Below are 12,474 nucleotides of genomic sequence, written 5' to 3' on the forward strand. Positions count from 1 at the left end.
GCATGTTCGGAATAACCGGTGCTGTTAAATTTGACAAAAGTTGCCCCAGATTCCTGATGTCATCGGCAATGAAGATTTTGAACCAGATCCTAAAATACAGTGTGTAAAATGGGTTAATATGCAGAAGAACATAAGAACATAAGAAATAGGAGCAGGAGTCGGCCATACGCCCCTCGAGCCTGCTCCGCCATTTACTGCAACGGCATAAAACATGTGAGGTTAGCCCCGTTCAAACCCGCATCCAATGGTCAAGCAGAGTGGGTAGTTCATGCACAAGTACCCCCAGGTCCCGCTGTACTGCAGCACTGTGCAATTTTTCTCCTTTTAACTCATAACTTGTTCTTTGATTTTTTTCTGCCAAAATGCATAACCTTGCACTTTCCAACATTATACACCATCTGCCAAATTTTTCCCCACTCACTTAACCTGGCTATGTCTTTTTGCAAATTTTTTGTGTCCTCCTCACACATTGCTTTTCCTCCCATCTTTGTATCATCAGCAAACTTGGCTACATTACACTCAGTCCCTTCATCCAAGTCGTTAATATAGATTGTAAAGATTGGGGTCCCAGCACTGATCCCTGCAGCACCCCACTAGTTACTGATTGCCAACCAGAGAATGTACCATTGATTCCGACTCTCTGTTTTCTGTTCGTTAGCCAATCCTCTCTCCATGCTAATATATTACCCCCAACCCCGGGAACTTTTATCTTGTGCAGTAATCTTTTATGTGACATCTTGTCCAAATGTCTTCTGGAAGTCCAAATACACCACATCCACTGGTTCCCCTTTATCCACCCTGTTCATTACATCCTCAAAGAATTCCAGCAAATTTGTCAAACATGACTTCCCTTTCATAAATCTATGCAGACTCTGCCTGAATGAATTATTTTTTTCCAAAAGTCGGAGGAGCAGTGACCGGAGGAGGTGTGAGCAGCGGCCTATAAAGGCCCAGCGGGAGTCCGGGGATCGGCGGCAGTCGGAGGAGCAGCGGCTGGAGGAGCAGCGAGCAGCGAGCTACAGCTGGTGCAGGGTCAAAAGTAAGAAAGAAGTCAAAAGTAATCAAAGGGTGACGTCACAGCCAAGAGGGTAAGTGATTGGCTGGTTGAGTGGTGAGTAGTTTTCTGATTCTTTGATTTCTTCTTGTTCTTAGCAGCAAAGACACTTTGGAATTCTTGCCAAATCAAGTAAATCTAATGGTTAAGTCATAGCAGGAGAGCTCGGACACATGTCATGCTCCTCCTGTGCTGTGTGGGAAGTCAGGGACGCTTCCAGTGTCCCTGATGACTACATGTGCAGCAAGTGTATCCATCTGCAGCTCCTGGCAGGCCATATTGCGGCACTGGTGCTGCGCACGGATTCACTCTGGAGCATCCGCAATGCTGAGGATGTCGTGAATAGCACAGTTAGTGAGTTGATCACACCGCAGGTAAAGGCTACTCAGGCAGAGAGGGAATGGCTAAACATCAGGAAGAGCAGTGGAAGGAAGACAGTGCAGGAGTCCCCTGCGGTCATCCCCTGCAAAACAGATACACCACCTTGGGTACTGTTGGAGGAGATGACTCATCAGGGGAAGGCAGCAGCATCCAAGTCCATGGCACCATGGGTGGCTCTGCTGCACAGGAGGGCAGTAAAAAGAGTGGGAGAACTATAGTGATGGGGGATTCTATTGTAAGGGGAATAGATAGATGTTTCTGCGGCTGCAATCGAGACTCCAGAATGGTATGTTGCCTACCTGGTGCAAAGGTCAAGAATGTCTCGGAGTGGCTGCAGCGCATTCTGGAGGGGGTGGGTGAATAGCCAGCTGTCATGGGGTCTATCGGCACCAATGATATAGGGAAAAACGGGATCAGGTCCTACAAGCTGAGTTTAGGGAGCTAGGAATTAAATTAAAAGGTAGTAATCTCAAAATTGCTACCAGTGCCACGAGCTAGTCAGAATAGGAAATGCAGGATAGCTCAGGTGAATATATGGTATGATGAGTAGTGCAGGAGGGTGGGATTCAAATTCCTGGGACATTGGAACCGGTTCTGGGGGAGATAGGACCAGTACAAATCGGGCGGTCTGCACCTGGTCAGGACCGGAACCAATGTCTAGGGGAATGTTTGCTAGTGCTGTTGGGGAGGGGTTAAACTAATATGGCAGGGGGATGGGAACCTATGCAGGGAGATAGAAAGAAGTAAAATGGGGACAGAAACAAAAGATAGAAAGAAGAAAAGTACAAGTGGAAGGCAGAGAAACACAAGGCAAAAATCAAAATGGGCCACATTACAGCAAAATTCTAAAGGGACAAAGTGTATTAAAAAGACAAGCCTGAAGTCTCTGTGTCTCAATGCGAGGATTATTCTTAATAAGGTGGATGAATTCACTCAGAGGCAGCAATTCACGAATATGTTATAATTGGGATTCCAGAGACATGGCTCTAGGGTGACCAAGGCTGGGAACTCAACATCCTGAGGTATTCAACATTCAAGAAGGATAGACAGAAAGGAAAAGGAGGTCGGGGAACGATGCTGGTTAAAGAGGAAATTAACGCAATATTAAGGAAGGACATTAGCTTGGATGGTGTGGAATCTGTATGGATAGAGCTGCGGAATACCAAAGGGCAGAAAACACGAGTGGGAGTTGTGCACAGACCATCAAACAGTAGTAGTGAGTTTGGGGACAGTATCAAACAAGAAATTATGGATGCGTGCAATAAAGATACAGCAGTTATCATGGGCGACTTTAATCTACATATAGATTGGGGTAACCAAACTAGTAGAAATACGGTGGAGGAGGATTTCCTGGAGTGTATTAGGGATGGTTTTCTAGACCAATATGTCGAGAAACCAACTTGAGTGCTGGCTATCCTCGACTCGGCGATGTGTAATTAAAAAAAGAACTAATTAGCAATCTTGTTGTGCGAGGCCCCTTGGAGAAGAGTGACCATAATATGGTAGAATTCTTTATTAAGATGGAGATTGAAACATTTAATTCAGAGACCAGGGACCTGAATTTAAGGAAAGGTAACTTCGATTGCATGAGATGTGAATTGGCTAGAATAGACTGGCAAATGAGACTTAAAAGGTTGATGCTGGATAGGCAATGGCAAACATTTAAAGATCACATGGATGAACTTCAACAATTGTACATCCCTGTCTAGAGAAAAAATAAAACGGGGAAGGTGGCTCAATCGTGGCTAATAAGGGAAATTAGCGATCGTGTTAAATGCAAGGAAGAGGCCTATAAATTTGCCAGAAAAAGCAGCAAACCTGAGGACTGGAAGAAATTTAGAATTCAGTAGAGGAGGACAAAGGGTTTAATAAGGAGTGGGAAAATAGAGTATGAGAGGAAGCTTGCTGGGAACATAAAAACTGACTGCGAAAGCTTCTATAGATATGTGAAGAGAAAAAGATTAGTGAAGACAAACGTCGGTCACTTGCAGTCAGAATCAGGCGAATTTATAATGGAGAACAAAGAAATGGCGGACCAGTTAAACAGATACTTTGGTTCTGATCTCACGAAGGAAGACACAAATAACCTTCCTAATGTACTCAGGGACCGAGGGTCCAGCGAGAAGGAGGAACTGAAGGAAATCTTTATTAGTCAGGAAATTGTGTTCAGGAAATTGTTGGGATTGAAGGCTGAAAAATCCCAGGGCTAGATAGTCTGCATCCCAGAGTAGTTAAGGAAGTAACCCTCGAAATAGTGGATGCATTGGTGATCATTTTCTAACAGTCGATCGACTCTGGATCAGTTCCTATGGACTGGAGGGTAGCTAATATAACACCACTTTTTTAAAAAGAAGGAAGAGAGAAAACGGGTAATTATCAACCGGTTAGCCTGACATCAGTAGTGGGGAAAATGCTGGAATCAATTATTATGGATGAAATAGCATAGCATTTGGAAAGCAGTGACAAAATCGGTCCAAGTGAGCATGGATTTAGGAAAGGGAAATCATGCTTGGCAAATCATCGAGAATTTTTTGAGGATGGAACAAGGAGAGTGGACAAGGGAAAACCAGTGGATGTAATGTATTTGGACTTTCAAAAGGCCTTTGACAAGGTCCCACACAAGAGATTAGTGTGCAAAATTAAAGCACATGGTATTGGGGGTAATGTATTGACATGGATAGAGAACTGGTTGGCAGACAGGTAGCAGAGAGTCGGGATAAATGGGTCCTTCTCAGAATGTCAGGAAGTGACTAGTGGGGTGCTGCAGGGCTCAGTGCTGGGACCTCAGCTATTTACAATATACATCAATGATTTCGATGAAGAAATTGAGTGCTTTATCTCCAAGTTTGCAGGTGACTTTAAGCTGTGTGACGGTGTGAGCTGTGAGGAGGATGCTAAGAGGCTGAAGAGTGACTTGGAAAGGTTAGGTGAGTGGGGAAATACATGGCAGATGCACTATAATGTGGATAAATGTGATGTTATCCACTTTGGTGGCAAAAAAGTGAAGGCAGATTATTATCTGAATGGCGGCAGATTAGGAAAAGGGAAGGTGCAACGAGACCTGGGTGTCATGGTACATCAGTCATTAAAAGTTGGCATGCAGGTACAGCAGGCGGTGAAGAAGGCAAATGGCATGTTGGCCTTCATAGCTGGGGGATTTGAATATTGGAGCAGGAAGGTCTTACTGCAGTTGTACAGGGCCTTGGTGAGGCCTCACCTGGAATATTATGTTCAGTTTTGGTCCCCTAATCTGAGGAAGGATGTTCTTGCTACTGAGAGAGTGCAGCGAAGGTTCACTAGACTGATTCCCTGGATGGCAGGACTGACATATGAGGAGAGACTGGATTGACTGGGCCTGTATTCACCGGAGTTTAGAAGAATGAGAGGGGATCTCAAAGAAACATATACAATTCTGACGGGACTGGACAGGTTATAGGCAGGAAGAATGTGCCCGATGTTGGGGAAGTCCAGAACCAGGGGTCAGAGTCTCAGGGATAAGGGGTAAGCCATTTAGGACCGAGATGAGGAGAAACTTCTTCACTCAGAAAGTTGTTAACCTGTGGAATTCTCTGCCGCAGAGAATTGTTGATGCCAGTTCATTTGATATATTCCAGAGGGAATTAGCTGTGACCTTTACGGCAAAAGGGCTCAAGGGGTATGAAGAGAAAGAAGGAAAGGGGTACTGAGGTGAATGATCAGCCATGATCTTATTGGAATGTAGAAACATAGAAAATAGGTGCAGGAGTAGGCCATTCGGCCCTTCGAGTCTGCACCACCATTCAATGAGTTTATGGTTGAACATGCAACTTCAGTACCCCATTCCTGCTTTCTCGCCATACCCCTTGAACCCCGCGAGTAGTAAGGACTACGTCTAACTCCTTTTTGAGTATATTTAGTGAATTGGCCTCAACAACTTCCCGTGGTAAAGAATTCCACAGGTTCACCACTCTCTGGGTGAAGAAGTGTCTCCTCATCACGATCCTAAATGGCTTACCCCTTATCCTAAGACTGTGAGCCCTGGTTCTGGACTGCCCCAACATTGGGAACATTCTTCCTGCATCTAACCTGTCTAAACCCGCCAGAATTTTAAACATTTCCATGAGATCCCCTCTCATTTGTCTGAACTCCAGTGAATCCAGTCTTTCTTGATATGTCAGTCCCGCCATCCTGGGAATCAGTCTGGTGAACCTTCGCTGCACTCCCTCAATCGCAAGAACGTCCTTCCTCAAGTTAGGAGAGCAAAACTGAACACAATACTCCAGGTGTGGCCTCACCAAGGCCCTGTACAACTGTAGTAACACCTCCCTGCACCTATACTCAAATCCCCTCGCTATGATGGCCAACATGCCATTTGCTTTCTTAACCGCCTGCTGTACCTGCATGCCAACCTTCAATGACTAATGTACCATGGTACCCAGGTCTCGTTGCACCTCCCCTTTTCCTAATCTGTCACCATTCAGATAATAGTCTGTCTCTCTGTTTTTCAACCGAAGTGGATAACCTCACCTTTATCCACATTATACTTCCTCTGCCATGCATTTGCCCACTCACCTAACCTATCCAAGTCACTCTGCAGCCTCATAACATACTCTTCGCAGCTCACACTGCCACCGAACTTAGTGTCATCTGCAAATTTGGAGACACTACATTTAGTCCCCTCGTCTAAATCATTAATGTACAATGTAAACAGCTAGGGCCCTTGTAGTACCCCACTAGTCACTGCCTGCCATTCTGAAAAGTACCCATTTACTCCTACTCTTTGCTCCCTGTCTGCCAACTAATTTTCAATCCACGTCAGCACACTACCCCCAATCCCATGTGCATTAACTTTGCACACTAATCTCTTGTGTGGGACCTTGTCGAAAGCCTTCTGAAAGTCCAAATACACCACATCAACTGGTTCTCCCTTGTCCACTCTACTGGAAACATCCTCAACAAATTCCAGTAGATTTGTCAAGCATGATTTCCCTTTCAAAAATCCATGCTGACTTGGACCTATCATGTCACCTCTTTCCAAATGCGCTACTATGACATCCTTAATAATTGGTTCCATCAATTTCACCACTACTGATGTCAGGCTGACCGGTCTATAATTCCCTGCTTTCTCTCTCCCTCCTTTTTTAAAAAGTGGGGTTACATTGGCTATCCTCCACTCCATAGGAACTGATCCAGAATCTATGGAGTGTTGGAAAATAACTGTCAATGCATCCGCTATATCCAAGGCTACCTCCTTAAGTACTCTGGGATGCAGACCATCAGGCCTGGGAATATATCGGCGTTCAATCCCATCAGTTTCCCCAACACAATTTCCCGACAAATAAGGATTTCCCTCAGTTCCTCCTTCTTACTAGAACCTCTGAGCCCTTTTATATCCGGAAGATTGTTTGTGTCCTCCTCAGTGAATACCGAATCAAAGTACTTATTCAATTGGTCTGCCATTTCTTTGTTCCTAGTTATGACTTCCCCTGATTCTGACTGCAGGGGACCTACGTTTGTCTTTACTAACCTTTTTTTATTTACATATCTATAGAAGCTTTTGCAGTCCATTTTAATGTTCCCTGCAAGCTTCCTCTCGTACTCTATTTTCCCTGCCCTAATCAAACCCTTTGTCCTCGTTTGCTAATTTCCAAATGTCTCCCAGTGCCCGGGTTCGCTGCTATTTCTGGCCAATTTGTATGCCACTTCCTTGGCTTTAATACTATCCCTGATTTCCGTTGATAGCCACGGTTGAGCAACCTTCCCTTTTTTATTTTTACACCAGACAGGGATGTACAATTGTTGCAGTTCATCCATGCGGTCTGTAAATGTCTGCCATTGCCCATCCACTGTCAACCCCTTAAGTATCATTTGCCAATCTATCCTAGCCAATTCATGCCTCACACCTTCAAAGTTACCCTTCTTTAAGATCTGGACCATGGTCTCTGAATTAACTGTTTCATTCTCCGTGGTGGTGCGGCTCGAAGGGCCGAATGGCCTTCGCCTGCACCTATTTATTTCTGCACGCAGAGGGTTGTGGGGGTCTGCAACTCACTGCCTGAAAGGGTGGTAGAGGCAGAAACACTCACCACATTTAACAAGTGCTTGGATATGACCTGAAGTGCTGTATCCTGCAGGTTCTGGACCTAGAGCTGGAAAGTGGGATTAGGCTGGATAGCCTCTTGTTGGCCGATGCGGACACGATGGGCCGAATTGGCCTCCTTCCGTGCTGTAAACTTCTATGATTCTATGAACTCCTTCACAAAGAGTTGAGGTGCGTGTGGGGTGATTCGGGCACATCTTTACTCAAGTGACAACATTTCAAAGGTAACTCAACGGCTGTAAAGCGCTTTGGGGCGTTATGAGTTCCTGACAGACGCTGCAGAAATGCAAGTGCTTCTTTGCAAAAGTTCGATGCAAATTCAAAATTCACGGCAAAAAAAGGGCTCGCCCGGGATCTCTCGCAAATTTCAAGTAACAACCCCAAAGTGAGAATCATACAACTAGACCAACGAGCCAACTGCTTAGCAGGAACTCCACGGCAAGTACTGTGCACAAAATTGTATCGACGGCCAGGAAGGCTGCTCATGGCAGGGCCTACTCGACTGCATCTGTAAGACTGGGAAGCGCTCAAAGTTCGCCATCGAGGGCCTACTCGATTGCGTATGCGAGAACGGGGGCTGCTGAAATCCCGCCATCGGGTGCAAATCCGAGCTCAATGTATTGGCGTTGCGGGGCCAATCACCGACTCCATCAGTGCTGCTTCAGGCAGTATGTATGCAGAGGGTGTGCGAAGACGGGACATCTTCAGCGGACGTGCCACAGCAGAGCAAGTGAGCTGTGACACACCACGTGGATGATGATCAATTCAGCGTGGATCTGGCGATGCGACCAGAGGCATTTGAGAGCTCTTGAGGAGGAAGTGTATTGCGTACGTACGTTCCTAACCAAGAGCCAACCGATAATGATGGAGGTAAAATTAAACGGCGTGCTGGTATCCATGGATTTAGACACGGCTGCGAGTCAATCGATAATGAGCCAGGGGACTTTTGAAAAGCTGTGGAAGACCAAGGCAGAGAGACCCAAGCTGAGTCCGATAAATGCGAAGTTGCATACCTACACCAAAGAGCTCATACCAGTGATTGGTAGTGCAGCAATAAGAGTGTCGTATGAGGGAGCAGTTCATGATCTACCATTATGGATTATTCCGGGCAACGGCCCATCGTTATTCAGCAGGAGTTGGCTCGAGAAAATAAAATGGAAATTATATAATAAACTCCGTACTGGAAGCCAGTGACTAGATGTAACCTGGTCAGTCTTCAATGGCTTCCAGAAGTGAAGATACAAAGGTGAAGTTCAAGTTATAAAGCCGGCCCAGCACGAATGTACCTATGACCCTAGGACCTCCGATGGTAGTGTCTCCTATTGGTGGGCAGACCTTATGTACATACGTTACATCATTTCCCCCCAGTTCTTCGCACAAGTCCATATTACAAGTTCAGACGGTCCAGAGCCCTTCGCTCCCTGGTTGACCGTCTCAGTACAATCCCAGTGCTTTCCAAGTCTCGCACGACTTGGGGCTGGGCGTTGACCACAGTGGGTTCTTCTGATGGCTGGACGTGAGTTGGTTGGTTGTCTAAGCTTGGGGTGTCTTCTTCCGACTGTTCGGTTCATCAGTGTGTCTTAGCTTGATTTGATCAATGTGTTTTCTACACATCTGCCCCTTCTCGAGCTTAACCATATACACCGGTTACCCTCCTTATCCGTAACATTGCCCGGGAGCCACTTGGGCCCTTGACCATGGTTAAGTACATACACTGGGTCATTTACAGCAATGTTGCGTGACACTGTGGTGCGGTTGTGATACCACTGCAGGTGTTGACATCGGGTTTCGACATGATCTTTAAGGTCAGGATGGACTAGAGAGAGCCTGGTTTTGTGGCCTCTCTTCATCAATAGTTCCACAGGTGGGACCCCGGTGAGCGTGTGTGGCCTTGTCCTGTAAGTGAGCAGTATGCGTGACAGGCATGTCTGCAAGGAACCGTGAGTTCTGCGTTTCAGGCTCTGCTTGAAGGTTTGAACTGCGATCATGGACTCAGGTCAACTTCCCTGCCCGCTCCCCTAAGCACAGGACAAATGATTGAAGTATCGACTGTCCCTCAGTTAGCGTTTCTTTCATTGTGCAAAAGAAGGTGCTGGGTTAATTAATGATGCTTTCCCGTGAAAGCAACACAAAAGTTTAAGAAAAAAACATACAGTGACTGGGAGGTGAGCGCTGCTTCTGACACCAGGTGGGAATGGGCGGAGATTTTAAAGCTCCTTGTATTGTGACACCTTCATATCGACGAACATCTGAGTCTTATGACGTAGACCTCGTGGCGCAATGGTAGCGTGAATGATTTCAGTTCCGAAGGTAGCGTGTTTAAATCACATCAGGGTTACTGTACTTTTAGATATTGTTCTTCCACAATTAATATATTCTTTGCTGTTTGGCAATAACCAGACCCTTGCTCCAAGGTTTGTCTCACTGTTTCCCCGGTGTCAGACAGAGATACGCCTGCTGCCCTCATTTATTTCATGTGACAGGATACAAAAGTTCAAAATCAACCTGCAGATGGCCACATGCAGCATTAAATAGTTAGGATGGCCGAGCGGTCTCAGGTGCTGTGTTCAGGTTGCAGACTTCTCTCGAGGTCTCTGTTTAAATCTGACATTTCTTATTTTTAATCATTAAGTGAAACTCATTGTTTGACACCACGATCAACTCCTTCAAAGTGGGATTCAGCAGTCACCTGCTCGCTTAACATTTCCGTCTGACCGGGTGCTGAAAGTGGAGATGTTTCCGCAGTGTAGCGGTTAACACGTTCGCCTCACACGCGAAAGCTCACCGGGTGGGAATATTTTCTGGAGCTATCTCCTCATGCATGCTCAGGGGCGAGTTTGTTCTCCTGTGAAAGGTCATAAGGTTATAAACATGGAAGGATTAGGGGCCGGAGTAGGCCATTCGGCCCCTCGAGCCTGGTCCACCATTCAAGAAGATCCTGTCAGTTCCTTGACAGCAAGTTTAAACATCTGGGGCGGAGCCAACAGGATCCTGGCTGCAATCAACGACAAAAACGTCTATTTTGCAGAAGCCCCGTGAGATCAATCGGTCGAACATGAGAATTTTATTCTCGAATTTGGGGTTCGAGCCCCACGTTAACTGTTAAAGCATGTCCCATTTTGCACAGTGTGTTTTTGGTGTCTGGTTCAAAATGTTCATTGCTGGTAACATCAACAGGAGACTGGGGAAACAGTGAGAAAGACTTTAGAGCAAAGGTCTGGTTATTGTGAAACACCAAAGGAAATATAAATTCAAGAAACATAGAAAACATAGAAAATAGGTGCAGAGGTAGGCCATTCGGCCCTTTGAGCCTGCACCGCCATTCAATGAGTTCATGGCTGAACATGCAACTTCAATACCCCATTCCTGCTTTCTCGCCATAGCCCTTGATCCCCCTAGTGTGAAGGACTACATCTAACTCCTTTTTGAGAAGAATAACCTCGAAAAGAAATGTGACCCCGACACCCAGGAAGAAGTGTTAAGGCAGAAGATTAAATGCTGCATTCCTCTGTTCAAAAAATTCCTTTCACAAACATTTCTCTGACCGTAACTGCACAAAGCAAAAATGTTCCTTTCAAAGTCATTATACTTCCGAATTTCCGCGCCCCCCGAATCTCCTGAATCAGATGCCTCTAGTTTTGCCGACTCAATCCATGTCCCTTTGAAATGTTCTGCTTCCACCCACACTATGAAATGTGCTACGAACTTATAGAATCATGGAATGGTTACAGCACGGAAGGCCATTCGGCCCGTCGAGCCCGTGCCGAATCTCAGCGAGTCCCACTCCCCCGCCCTTTCCCTGTAGCCCTGCAATTGTTTTTCCTTCAGACACTGATCCAGCTCCCGTTTGAAAGATAAGATTGAGTCTGCCTCCACCACCCTTTCAAGCCGTGCATTCCAGATCCTAACCACTCGCTGCTAAATGGCCACCTCCTGTTCCTATGTGTAAAGTCTGGGAAACACTAGATCAATTCCTGCCACACTCACAGCCTTCCTAAATATAGCACCATCACTCTATTCTCATAAAACCAGGTCCTGAAGTATAGGCCAGCTGTGCAGGTTAAAGCTCTGGTTATGTTCCGAACATTGCTGTAGTGTTTCCGTAATGTAGTGGTTATTAGATTCACCTCACACGCGAAATGTCCCTGGTTCAAAACTGCGCGGAAACATTTTGAAAACATGTTCAATTAAATATTTGAAGAAATGGATTTATTCATAATAGTGGTTCAATATTAACAAAAAGCAATGTCCCACAACCTTGTTACATTTTCTGATATCTCTGTTCAGTTCTGTATACACTCAAACTGAATGCTCATAAAAGTATTGGAGTGGGAACTCACTAGATAACAGCACAGCTGGCAATGTTTGTGGAATATATTCGCGCAGCCAAAACACACAATGACAACCTGGAATCGTGGAGCACCGAATCCTCGGGGAAAAACAGTTAAATGCTTCGTCTCTGGGTGGGCTCGAACCACCAACCTTTCGGTTAACAGCCGACCACGCCAACCCATTGCGCCACAGAGACTGACGCAATTACATGCTGCAAGACATCCCAAACCAGGGTGTCAGTCAGTTAAAGCTTCAGATTGCTCTGACCGGGATGGAACTTGTCCACTCTCAGTTGTACTTTTCCCAAGTAAAGGGTGGGACATTCATTGTGGATGCATGGAAGTAGTCTGGTCCCGCACACTGCAGACACTTCCATGTCACCACCAACCAGCTCTCCCACAACCGGTGTGATCTACCTTCCAGCCTTCCAGTGCCTTGTCTGTGACGAAGTATTCTGATTGTCCCGAAGCCGGTATTCGGTTTTAATTCCTTTTCAGCTCCTGAATGTGGATATTGCCGTGATTAAACGCGACTTCAACTGTAATATCCCCTGAGCCTCCCATTACTAACTGAAGATCCCTTTAATCACGACAACTAAGAGAATGCTCACCCCTCGAACTGATGTGTG

General features: G+C 45.9%; 1 non-coding gene across 1 annotated transcript; it reads right to left on the reverse strand.

Annotated features, from left to right (window-relative positions):
• Window positions 1-11,968: 11,968 nt before the first annotated feature.
• On the reverse strand, window positions 11,969-12,042 carry trnan-guu (transfer RNA asparagine (anticodon GUU)). The gene has a single exon. It is a non-coding gene; the product is annotated as a tRNA-Asn (tRNA).
• Window positions 12,043-12,474: the final 432 nt, after the last annotated feature.

Source organism: Pristiophorus japonicus, unplaced genomic scaffold (assembly GCF_044704955.1).
Source record: "Pristiophorus japonicus isolate sPriJap1 unplaced genomic scaffold, sPriJap1.hap1 HAP1_SCAFFOLD_219, whole genome shotgun sequence".
In the NCBI taxonomy this organism is placed as follows: Eukaryota; Metazoa; Chordata; class Chondrichthyes; family Pristiophoridae; genus Pristiophorus; species Pristiophorus japonicus.